Raw genomic sequence first — 12,361 nt, forward strand, 5'->3', positions numbered from 1 at the left:
CCTTCCAAGTTGGCAGCCATCACCACATCCTGGGGCAGGGAGTTCCACCATTTAACTCTGCGTGGTGTGAAGAAATGCTCCCTTTTATCTGCTTTGAATCTCTCACCCTCCAGCTTCAGCAGCTGACCCCGCGTTCTGGTATCATGAGAGAGGGAGAAAAGCTTCTCCCTGTCCGCTCTCTCCATACCATGCATCATTTTATAGACCTCTAGCGTGTCTCCCCTTAACCGCCTCCTTTCCAAGCTAAACAGCCCTAAGCGTTTCAACCGCTCCTCGTAGGGCAGTTGCTCTCGGTTGAATTGAGATTAAGGGCTTGTTATTCCAGGATTGCACATCTCCTGAATCTGAACTGCTGCACCACATTTTTTCTTTTTCTTTTAACCAGTTCAGGGTAACAGAAGGAATAGCAAGTCCGTTAAATGCGTCTGCTGCAGTTAGCATGTCAGACTAGGGTGTGGGGTTCGGGTTCCAGCCCCTGGCACTGCCATGAACAATCTTGGGCAACTGACGCTTGCTCGGTTGTGCCGACCTCACAAGGCTGTTGTGAACATAAAACCGGGGGAGGCAGAAGGGCCCTGGCCTCCTGGGAGGAAGGGCAGACTTGAAAGAGCAGCATCTCTTTCCTCACCCTGCCTTTTGCTTTTTCTCAACCGCTTCCTCTCTTTCTCTGCGGCCGCTGGCTTTTCCTGCCTCTAGGAAGCTTCGCGAGAAGAAAAGATTCGTTCGCTGGGGGCTTTCCCAAAAAAGGGCTTTGGCGTTGCGTTCGATTGTGCCACTTCCTTTGCCGCACCCCTTTCCTGTTAAGTAACAAGAAGTTACCTTCCCTTCTCCGCCTTTCCACCGCCCGTCGAGTTTGTGCCGTTGTCTTTTCGAAGCCCGTCGTGCCCTGAAAGTACGGGCATCCGTCCATCGGGAGGTGCCTCCGGGATGGTTAGATGGACACCTGCCGGACACGGAACAGGTAGCCCCTCGCTTGGCATTTCGGGTGCTCGAAGCTTGCCGATGCCCGTTGGTGGCAGTGGCTGAGAGCCAGCGTGGTGCGGTGGTTTGGAGCGGTGGACTCTGATCTGGAGAACCAGGTTCGATTCCCCACTCCTCCTTGGGAGAGGCGGAGGCTAATCTGGTGAACTGGATTTGTTTCCCCACTCCTACACACAAAGCCAGCTGGGTGACCTTGGGACAGTCACACTCTCTCAGCCCCACCTATCTCACAGGGCGTCTGTTGTGGGGAGGGGAAGGGAAGGTGATTGTAAGCCGGTTTGATTCTCCCTTAAGTGGTAGAGAAAGTCGGCATATAAAAACCAACTCTTCTTCTTCTTCTCTGCCAGGAACCTCGAGGGCATGGTGCGACTTCCCCATGGAAGCCTTGCAGAACTAGCCCATAAAAATGGCGAATCATCACCTCCTGATGTTAGCTGTGCGTGGCACATTGGTAGCTGGAAAGGGAGGGGGCAGAGCTGCCATTAAGACAGGGGTCGCACTGTCCAGAGGGAGAAGGTGGGGGTACTGGCTGAGCTAGAAGAGTTGGGGGGGTTTTATGCCGACTTTCTCTACTAAAGGAAGAATAAAACCAGCTTACAATCACCTTCCCTTCCCCTCCCCAAAACAGACACCCTGTTGGGTGTCTTGGAAGGCTTTAAGAGGGCTGTGGACATGTTCACGGAGGAGAGGGCTATCCATGGCTACTAGTCAAAATGGATAGTAGTCATGATGCATACCTATTCTCTCCAGGATCAGAGGAGCACGCCTCTTGAATTAGGTGCTTTGGAGCATTGGCAGGATAATGCTGCTGCCGTCATCTTGTTTGTGGGCATCCTAGAGGCACCTTGTTGGCCACTGTGTGAACAGACTGCTGGACTTGATGGACCTTGGTCTGATCCAGCATGGCCTTTCTTATGTCCTTATGAGGTAGGTGGGGCTGAGAGAGCTCTAAGAGAGCCGTGACTAGCCCAAGGTCACCCAGCTGGCTTCACGTGTAGGAGTGGGGTAACCAACCTGGTTCACCAGATTAGCACCCACCGCTCGTGTGGAGGAGTGGGGAATCAAACCCGGTTCTCCAGATTCGTGTCCACCGCTCCAAACCACCGCTCTGACCCACTACACCACACCGGAAGAGGTGGCAAATTTGGGTTGTGTTTGCCTAACGCGCAAGAGGCCATGAAACAATAGCCTGTTCTCAGTTCAGTTATACTTTTGTTAACGCTTTGCATGAAAAAAATGCAGCGATTAATTCCCTGTGTGTTCACTGCGTTGAGGTTCCTGCGTTTTATATCGGGGAGGGGGGAAATAGCATGGAGTTACTTGCAAGGGGAGGGGCCTTGGCTCAGTTAAATCCCCGGCATCTCCAGTTAAAGGGCCCGGACAAGTAGGTGATGGGAAAGACCCCTGCCTGAGACCCTGGAGGGCCGCTGCCGGTCTGAGTAGACAATACTGACTTCGATGGACCCAGGGTCTGATTCAGTATAAGGCAGCTTCATGGGTTCATGGGTTCAAAAAGGCCAGGGGGTCGAGAAGCAGACGTCCTTGACGGGGGGAATGAAGTCAGAGAATCTGAAAATCTCGTTGGTCTCAAATCTAACTGTTCTACAAATCTAACTGCTACTGGCCTCGAATCTAACCGTTCTACCGTAGACCAACGCAGCCGCCCTCTGAAACTCCCTTCCTGGTGGCAGGCGATGAGCCGAGCAGTTTTTGCAAGGCCAATCTAGGGCTGTCTCAGCATTGCTCGTCTTTTTCTCCTTTCCACTCAATTGCATCTGAGTCCTCTCCTGGAGTAACATCCGATTACTTCCCTCCGTGCTCAATTCATGCCCAGCGAAATCAAGGCTGGGGAAATTCTGGACTCCGCCAGGTTGCCTGGATATTTAGACTCGGGAGGCCGGTGCCTTGGGAATGGAAACCCTTCCTCGGCTTAACCAGATGGCACCCTTCCTCGACTCCTTTCCCCTCTTTCTCTCTCTCTCCCCCCCCCCTTTTATTTCATTCATCTTTACTGGCTTCCTTCTTATCCACCGGAAGAAAAACAGTGTTGCACTTACCTGTAACTGTTGTTCGTTGAGTGGTCTTCTGTGCAGGCACACGTGGGAACTCTTTTTATATGCCGGCTTTCTCTACCACTTAAGGAAGAATCGAACGGGCTTACAATCACCTTCCCCTCCCCGCAACAGACACCCTGTGAGGTAGGTGGGGCTGAGAGAGCTGTGACTAGCCCAAGGTCACCCAGCTGGCTTCATGTGTAGGAGTGGGGAAACCAACTTGGTTCGCCAGATTAGAGTCCACCGCTCACGTGGCGGAGTGGGGAAATCAAACCCGGTTCTCCAGATCAGAGTCCAGCACCAAACCACCGCTCTTAACCACAATACCACTACCTGCCCCCCAAGATCCTTTTTGAATCGGATATGTGTAGACCTCCGAGGGGATTCTTCACGTGGCGTGGCAATCGGTCTAGGAGTGAGGAGATGTGGGTTGAAATCTCCACTCAGCTGCGAAGCACGTTGGGTGATCTTGGGCCCGTCGCGCTCTCAGCCCTAGCCTACCCCGCAGGGCTGTTGTGAGGGCAGAATGTGCAGGTGGGGAGAACCCCGTTCTGTGCCCTGAGCTTCAAGGAGGAAGGATCGGGTGTAACGGGTTGGGAGGATGAACGGCTTCTCGAGTGTGGAGGTTTTGTGTTGAGAGCAGAGATAAGCAGTGTCTCGGCCCTCGCGTAGAAAAAGGCTGAGTTTCAAGTGTGACAGCTTGTTGTATGACGGTTGTTGAGAAAAGTACCTTTTTGTGAGGAGCAAGCATTTGTGCAAAAGGGCTCTCTTTGCATCCAGCGGCGCGACCAAACCTGCTTCTTTATCGGAGAACTCTTTTGAAGTGGGGGGAAAAAAGAGGGTAAATAGGATGCTTTCAAAAATAACATTGCGAGGAAATGACAGAGAATTTAACGTTATGAAATACATGAGGCCCATTACCGCCTTGGCGCTTATTGTTCCGGAAGACAGATCTATCAACTGACTTGTCTGTCTAGGCCTTTTTTTGTATTTCTGGCATCTGCTAAAATATGCTCATTTAGTAAGAGAAGTTATTCCCCCGGCCGCCGCCAAGTTTGGTCAAACCTGTCTGAAAGAAGGGGGCATTCCGTTTTTGTTTCTTGGGCATTGCAGCTAATTCGTTTCAGTTTGACAAATTCGTGATCAGTTTGGCAATGCCAATCACATCTTTTGGAGAACCTAACAAAATAATGTCAGTATTCAAAGGGATTTGACATTCTGCTACCGTCTCAGCACCCACAAGCAAAACCACTGTGTGGATGGAGAAACCAAATGTGTGTGTGTGTGCTAAGTACCGTCAAGTTGCTTCTGATTCATGGCGACCCTATGCATTAATGCCCTCCAAGATGTCCTATCGTCAACAGCCTTGCTCGGGTCTTGCAAACTGAGGGAGGGGCTGTGGCTGAGTGGTAGAGCATCTGCTTGGCATGCAGAAGGTCCCAGGTTCAATCCCCGGCATCTCCAGTTAAAGGGACCAGGCAAGGAGGTGATGTGAAAGACCTCAGCCTGAGACAGGTTCAATCCCCGGCATCTCCAGTTAAAGGGACCAGGCAAGGAGGTGATGTGAAAGACCTCAGCCTGAGACCCTGGAGAGCCGCTGCCGGTCTGAGTAGACAAGACTGACCTTGATGGACCAAGGGTCTGATTCAGTAGAAGGCAGCTTCATGTGTGGGCCATGGCTTCCTCGATGGCGTCGATCCATCTCACGTTGGGGGGTCGTCCTGTTTTCCAGCTGCCTTCGACTTCTCCTAGCATTATTGTCTTTTCCAGTGACTGTTGTCTTCTCGCAATGTGACCAAAGCATGATAACCTCCGTTTGGTCATTTTAGCTTCTAGGGACAGTTCAGGCTTGGTTTCAACTAGAACCCACTGATTTTTTTTCGATGGTCCACAGTATCCGTAACACTCTCTCCACATTTCAAAGGAATCTACTTTATTCCTATCAGCTTTCTTCATTGTCCAGCTTTCACACCCATACATAGTAACAGGGAATACAATGGCATGAATTAACTTCATCTTGGTGGCCAGTGACACATCCTTACCCTTCAGAATCTTTTCTAGCTCCTTCATGGCTGCCCTTCCCAGTCTCAATCTCCTTCTGATTTCTTGGCTGCAGTCTCCCTTTTGGTTGAGGATGGAGCCAAAGAATAATAATAATTTATTGCAGTAAGAGACCAGAAAATATCAAGGTACAGATTCTATGCTACAAATCTAACAACCTAAAACGTTGTGTTTTCAAAATTTACTAGCAAAATAGGTAAAATTCTGTATGAGAGCCAAGGAATAGAAAGTCTTGGACAATTTCAATTTCCTCATTGTCCACCTTAAGGAGACCAAATTCGTGACTCTAGTTTGTATGTGACAGCCCTGTGTACACCTGATAACCTGCAATGCAAACAGTTAAAATACCATTGGGAAATGATACCCATTTAATTGGAATCATTTCCCAAACCCAGGATTATTTTTCTGTTGAATCTTATCCCCCCCATATGGCGGTCATTACACAACAAATGGTTTCCCTTGAAGGAAGATATCACACATGAACACATGAAGCTGTCTTATTCTGAATCAGACCCTGGGTCCATCAAAGTCAGTATTGTCTACTCAGACCGGCAGCAGCTCTCCAGGGTCTCAGGCAGAGAGGTCTTTCCCATCACCTGCTTGCCTAGTCCGTTTAACTGGAGATGCTGGGGATTGAAACTGGGACCTTCTGCATGCCAAGCAGATTCTCTACCACTGAACCACTGACCCCTCCCCAAAAACTGAATCCACCCAAATCCTGTATCAGGCCATTAGTCCATCATGGTCAATACTGTCTACTCAGACGGGCAGCGGCTCTCCAGGGTCTCAGGTAGGGGTCTTTCACATCACCTACAAGCTGGATCCTTTTAAATGGAGATACCAGGGATTGAACCTGGGACCTTCTGCATGCCAAACAGATGTTCTACCACTGAGCCACGGCTTCACAATGTGTCATCCTGGAAGCAACTGAATCGCTGTCTTCGTATTATACATGGTACAGTGGTTAAAGTGTCACACTAAGATCCAGAAGACCCAGGTTCGAATCCCCACTCTGCCATGGAAGCTGGCTGAGTGACTTGGGCACAGTCACACTCTGTCCGCCTCACCTACCTCATAGGGTTGTTGTGAGGATGAAACGGAGGAGAGGAGAATGATGCAAGCCGCTTTGGGTCGGCATTGGGAGGAAAGGTGGGATATAAACACAGTAAATAAAAATACAATTGTCCAGGCTGCGAAGGTGGCTGTGTAGGAACGCGGAGGAATTTCCAGAATACTTGCGTGGTCATCCCTGCCCTGAGGGTGTCCGGGTCAGGAAACTTGTGTCAGAACGCTGTTATAGGGATGCAAAATGCTTAGTTATTTAGTTACATTGGGCGTCAGAGATGTGTGTCTGCCATTTTGACTTTTTTTGCCCCACGGTGCCATGTCTTGGAAAGCCTGGATGGGAAGTGAGGAGGGGTTTTGCCCTCCGGTCATTCGGAAACGGGTGATGTTCCTGCCATCTTTGCTTCTGGGTTGGCAGCGGGAGCTGCCGAAGCGCTTCCCTCCCAAGCATTTTGTGTGGGACGCGTGAGAAGAGAAAGTCGTTGCGCTTCCTCCCTTCCTGGGCGCCTTGTGCGAAGTGACATGGGTGGCCGTGCCCAACGTGGGCGGGGTGGGGGTGTCTTCTGAATTTGTGCACAGCTCCCAGGAAGTGAGGAAGCCACCCAGCCCCTGCTCTCCTCTTTGGTGCCCCGCACGGAGCACTTGGGGGGGGGCATCGCTCGTGCCCACAGGAGAGGCAGGCAGGGCAGGCAGGCGGCAGATCACGCGGTTGCGTGCAGCCACCGTCTGCTGAGACAGCCCCTCGGTCTGTCGAGGCCGGTATTGCCTACTCTGACTGCCAGCAGCTCAGTAGGGCTCAGTCAGGTAGAGGTCTTGTGCACCACCTGCTCCGTGTCTTTTAACAGGAGATGCCGGAGATTGAACCTGGGACCTTCTGCGTGCACAGCAGAGCCGTGCCCCCACCCCCAAGCAGATAAGGAAGACACCAGAGCAGCCCCTCTACCTCACTGGGTTGAGCCCCTTCTTCTGCCACATGTGGGCATTGATCCTTTTGGGTTCTTCCTCTAAGGGAAAGTGTGAAATTTATTTATTTATTTCCCCAATTCTTGGTGTAGTGGTTAAGAGCAGTGGTTTGGAGCGGTGGGCTCTGATCTGGAGAACTGGGTTGGATTCCCCACTCCTACACATGAAGCCAGCTGGGTGGCCTTGGGCTAGTCACAACTCTCTCAGCCCCACCCACCTCACAGGGTATCTGTTGTGGGGAGGGGAAGGGAAGGTGATTATAAGCCGGTTTGATTCTTCCTTAAGTGGTAGAGAAAGTCGGCATATAAAAACCAACTCCTCCTCTTTCTCTTCTTCTTACTTCACCCTCCATGCCTGACCGAGGCTCAGTATTTATTTACTTACTTGCTTACTTCCTTTGTAGCCTGCCTTTCTCCCCAGTGGGGACCCAAGACAGCTTACAACATCACTCTCCTCTCCTCTATTTTATCCTCACAACAACCCTGCAAGGCTGGCTTGCGTATAAACGTATACATTTGTTTTGCATTGTTAAGGTTTATTTACTTTTAAGATTTAAAGATTAGTACTGGACAGTATAATTTGATTTAGTTCCGCTCCATATCATATGATATTTGATGAAGACCTTGATGTAGATACGGAGTTTGATTATGAAGGAGGAGTGTATGTTGTATCACAGTGGTAGAGCTTCTGCTCAGCATGCAGAAAGTCCCAGGTTCAGTTCCTGGCATCTCCAGTTAAAAGGACCAAGCAGTAGATAATGTGAAAGACTTCCCCCTGAGACCCCAGAGAGCCGCTGCCAGTCTGAGTAGGCAGTACTGACATTGAGGAACCAAGGGTCTGGTTTAGTATGAGGCCGCTTTGTGTGTTCGTTTGTGTGTATTTTACATTCAGAAGGTCCTGGTTTCATTCTCTGGCACCTCCAGTTGTAAAAGGATCAGGTAGTAGATTATATGCCTTGACCTGGTTGGCCCAGGCTAGCCTGATCTGGTCAGATCTCGGTAGCTAAGCAGGGTCAGCCCTGGTTAGTACTTGGGTGGGGGACCACCAAGGAAGTCCAGGGCTGTTACACAGAGGCAGGCAATGGCAAACCACCTTTGTTCATCTGCCCTGACCTGGATGGCCCAGGCTAGCCCCATCTTGTCCGATCTTGGAAGCCAAGCAGGGTCAGCCCTGGTTAGTAGTTGGATACAAGACCACCGGGGAAGACCAGAATTGCAATGCAGATGCAGGCAATGGCAAACCACCTCTCCTGTCTTGAAAATCCTACTGGGTTGCCATAAGAGAGCCAGCATGGTGTAGTGGTTAAGAGCGGTGGTTTGGAGCGGTGGATTCTGATCTGGAGAACCAGTTTTGATTCCCCACTCCTAGACATAAGTGGTGGAGGCTAATCTGGTGAACCGGGTTGGCTTCCCTACTCCTACACATGAAGCCAGCTGGGTGACCTTGGGCTAGTCACACTCTCAGCCCCACCTACCTGACAGGGTGTCTGTTGTGGGGAGGGGAAGGGAAGGTGATTGTCAGCCGGTTTGAGTCTCCCTTAAGTGGTAGAGAAAGTCGGCATATAAAAACCAATTCTTCTTTGGCTGTGTCTTGACAGCCAAAAAAAAAAAAGTCGGCTGTGACTTGTCAGCCAAAAAAAAAAAAAAAAAGATGTGGAAGTCCTCTATGTGGGAACCCAGAGAGTTGCTGGTGCCAGCCAGAGTAGTGAAAGGGTCTCTGTCCCTTTCCCATCCATTCACATTTCCCAGTCAGTCTTTTAATGTCTTATTCAGGAAAATCCAAAGAATTCATTCAAATCTATGCTGAAGTTTGTCAATAATCTATAACACTAAATATATTGAAAACGACAACAGTAGGCAATACTGAACTTGATAGATTAATGTGCTGACTTGGCATAAGTAGCTTCGTGTGTGTTCCTGTGTTTAAAGACTAATCTTTCTAGGTGACTTCATCTCGTGGTACCTTCTTCCAGGAGATGAAGTCACTTCCTGTAGATAGGCCCCACAGCCACGTCCCATGCTATTTGCACAAAGGCTAGAGGTGTTTGGTATGACTGTAGCTTGCTTCGCACTTGCAGGAGAATGAGGTGCAGATCCCTGATGGGGGTAGAATTTGGTCATCCCTTGGCGTATCACGGTCCATCTCCATGGAAAATCAGCACCGCAGGGGTTCAGCCCCTCATCGTGCTGGTTTTCTATTTGCAGGGAGTTTTTATTCCAGGGGAGTCTTCCCAAGTGCGTCCCCCCAGCCCGTTCTACCATCTTTGGATCTCTGCAGCCTCGTAGCCAAAATTGTGCATGCTCAGATGGAAGGTGTCCGATATGCAATCCTGTTGAGCAAAAGGATTGGTTATTCTGGAGTTGGGGGTACCATTTAAGAAGCGTGCCTCCCCCTTCGATGTTTCAGTCCAAGTGTGTTTCAAGAGGAGTGACGGGATATCCGTGTTAGTCTGATGCAGCAAAAATAAACAGAACTCTTGTGCCCCTTTAAAGACTTAACAGCATTTTATTCCAGTACTTTTGTAGACTAGTCTAGAACCCTGGCTGCCGTTTAAGGTGCTGTTAGACTCCAGTTCAGTCCAGAGCATCTCTCCATACTGGGGGCCAAATAGCAGATATACCAGAATCAGGTAGAAGAGCTAGATTTGAGTCCGGCAGCACCTTCGAGACCGCCGAGATTTTTGGGGTACGAGAGCTTTCGAGAATCCAAGCTCCCTTCGTCAGATACGAGTCGGAATGGAGAGCCCTTCTATCCCAGTCTGAAGGTGGGAGGGGTGTCGGAAAGAAGGGACTCAGGATGCAGAGGTATTCTCTGATTACAATATGCATTGTGACTTTGCATCCTGAGTCTCTTCTTTCCAACACCCCTCCCACCTTCAGACTGGGATAAAAGGGCTCAGCGATCTCCATTCCGAGTCGAATCTGACGAAGGGAGCTTGGATTCTCAAAAGCTTATACCCCCCAAAATTTCATTGGTCTCTGAGGTGCCACTGGACTTGAATCTAGTTCTTCTCCAGACTGACACAGCTAACCTCTTGAAACTGAAACCAGTAGGCACCGCCGACCCATATCTGCTGGTAACATTTCATGTGGAGAACCAGCGTGGTGTAGTGGTTAAGAGCGGTGGTTTGGAGCGGTGGACTCTGATCTGGAGAACCGGGTTGGATTCCCCCTTCCTCCACATGAACGGCGGAGGATGATCTGGTGAACCGGATTTGTTCCCCCACTCCCCCATATGAAGCCAGCTGGGTGACCTTGGGCCAGTCACAGCTCTCTTCGAGCTCTCTCAGCCCCACCTACCTCACAGGGTGTCTGTTGTAGAGAGAGAAAGAGAAGGCGATTGTAAGCTGGTTTGAGTCTCCCTTAAGTGGTAGAGAAAGTCGGCATATCAAAACCAACAACTCCTCCGCCGCCTCCTCTTCTTCCTCTTCTTCTTCTAAAGCAGATGTATGCTGTGATGTGTGATAACTCACACTCACATCTTCCCTATCTCCTCCCCCTGCCCGCCCACCCAAAAAAAGCAGAGCTGAGGAAGTGGCATTGAGGCCACAAAATGTGGAGTTACTCCAGTCTACGCCTGTTCATTTCCGTGGGCTTGTGTGCATGTGTTAAGTGCCGTCAAGTCGCTTCCGACTCATGGTGACCCTTTGAATCAGTGTCCTCCAAAATGCCCTGTCTTTGACAGCCTTGCTCAGATCTTGCAAATTGAAGGCTGTGGCTTCCTTTATTGAGTCCATCCATCTCTTTTTGGGTCTTCCTCTTTTCCTGCTGCCCTCAACTTTTCCTAGCATGACTGTCTTTTCTAGTGACTCTTGTCTTCTCATGATGTGACCAAAATACGATAGCCTCAGTTTAGTCATTTTAGCTTCTAGGGTCAGTTCAGGCTTGATTTGATCTAGAACCCACTGATTTGTTCTTTTGGCAGTCCACGTTATCCGTAACCCTCTCCTCCAACACCACATTTCAAAGGAATCTACTTCCTATCACCTTTCTTCATTGTCCAGCTCTCACACCCATACATAGTAATAGGGAATACGATGGCACGAATTAACTTGATCTTGGTGGCCAGTGACACATCCTTACACTTCAGAGTCTTTTCTAGCTCCTTCATGGCTGCCCTTCCCAGTCTCAATCTCCTTCTGACTTCTTGGCTGCATCCTCCCTTTGGGTTGATGATGGAGCCAAGGAATAGAAAGTCTTCAACAATTTCCATTTTCGTGGGCTGAGGCTGGAGTAACTCTGCACAAGATCGCCTCAGAAATCTTTCTCTTCCCTTTTGCTGTGCCGAGTGCCCAGTTGGTTATATTTCCGCAGGCCCAGTGCAGACATCCTGCTAAACAGAACCACCAAACCGTGTGTGGAGGATCTGGCCACCTGGTGTCCAGACAAGGCCGTTGTGTTCTGTGTGGGGTAGAGAGAGGGAGGTTTCCCACAATAAAGCACAGAGTCCCTTAAAAAAAAATACAAGTCCTGTTTTGTCATCTTGGGAAATTTCCTCATTTTCAGGTTGTTCCTCTTCAAAATTAACACATACCCTCTTCTTCCTCTTTTTAAAGGGCATTTTTAGACAACCGCTGGTGTTTTCAGCCACCCAAAATGAACTTCCTGATTTGCTCGGTGCTCTTTTTGTGTGCAATTTCTAGACCCAAATCTGCATCCTCTGCAACCCCCCCTCCCCAAGCTGGAGGTAGGCCGGCTAGGATGGGCAGCCCAAGAAATCTCCAGCATGGTGTAGTGGTTTGGAGCGGTGGACTCTGATCTGGAGAACTGGGTTTGATTCCCCACTCCTACACATGAGCGGCGGAGCCTGATGTGGTGAACTGGATTTGTTTCCCCACTCCTACACACGAAGCCAGCTGGGTGACCGTGGGCTAGTCACAGCTCTCTCAGTCCCACCTACCTCTCAGGGTGTCTGTTGTGGGGAGGGGAAGGGAAAGTGATTGTAAGCCGGTTTGATTCTCCCTTAAGTGGTAGAGAAAGTCGGCATATAAAAACTAACTCTTCTTCTTCTTTGTCGTGTTCTTCTTCGTCATCTTCATCATTGTCTTCTTCTTCTTCCTTTTATGTATTTAATGAACACATGAAGCTGCCCTATTGTGAATCAGACCCTTGGTACAGCAAAGTCAGTATTGTCTACTCAGACCGGCAGCGGCTCTCCAGGGTCTCAGTCTTTCACATCACCTGCTTGCCTAATCCCTTTAACTGGAGATGCCGGGGATTGAACCGGGGACCTTCTGC

The 12,361-nt window shown here is 49.8% G+C and overlaps 1 protein-coding gene across 1 annotated transcript in view; it reads left to right on the forward strand.

Annotated features, from left to right (window-relative positions):
- Nucleotides 1–869: 869 nt before the first annotated feature.
- Nucleotides 870–12,361, forward strand: part of RGS19 (regulator of G protein signaling 19) — a 39,017-nt gene continuing 27,525 nt past the window's right edge. Inside the window, exon 1 of the mRNA XM_056844482.1 lies at nt 870–961. The gene's annotated coding sequence lies outside the window, so the exon portion shown is untranslated. The remainder of the gene's footprint in view (nt 962–12,361) is intronic.

The sequence above is a fragment of the Euleptes europaea genome, chromosome 2, assembly GCF_029931775.1.
Source record: "Euleptes europaea isolate rEulEur1 chromosome 2, rEulEur1.hap1, whole genome shotgun sequence".
NCBI lineage: Eukaryota > Metazoa > Chordata > Lepidosauria > Squamata > Sphaerodactylidae > Euleptes > Euleptes europaea.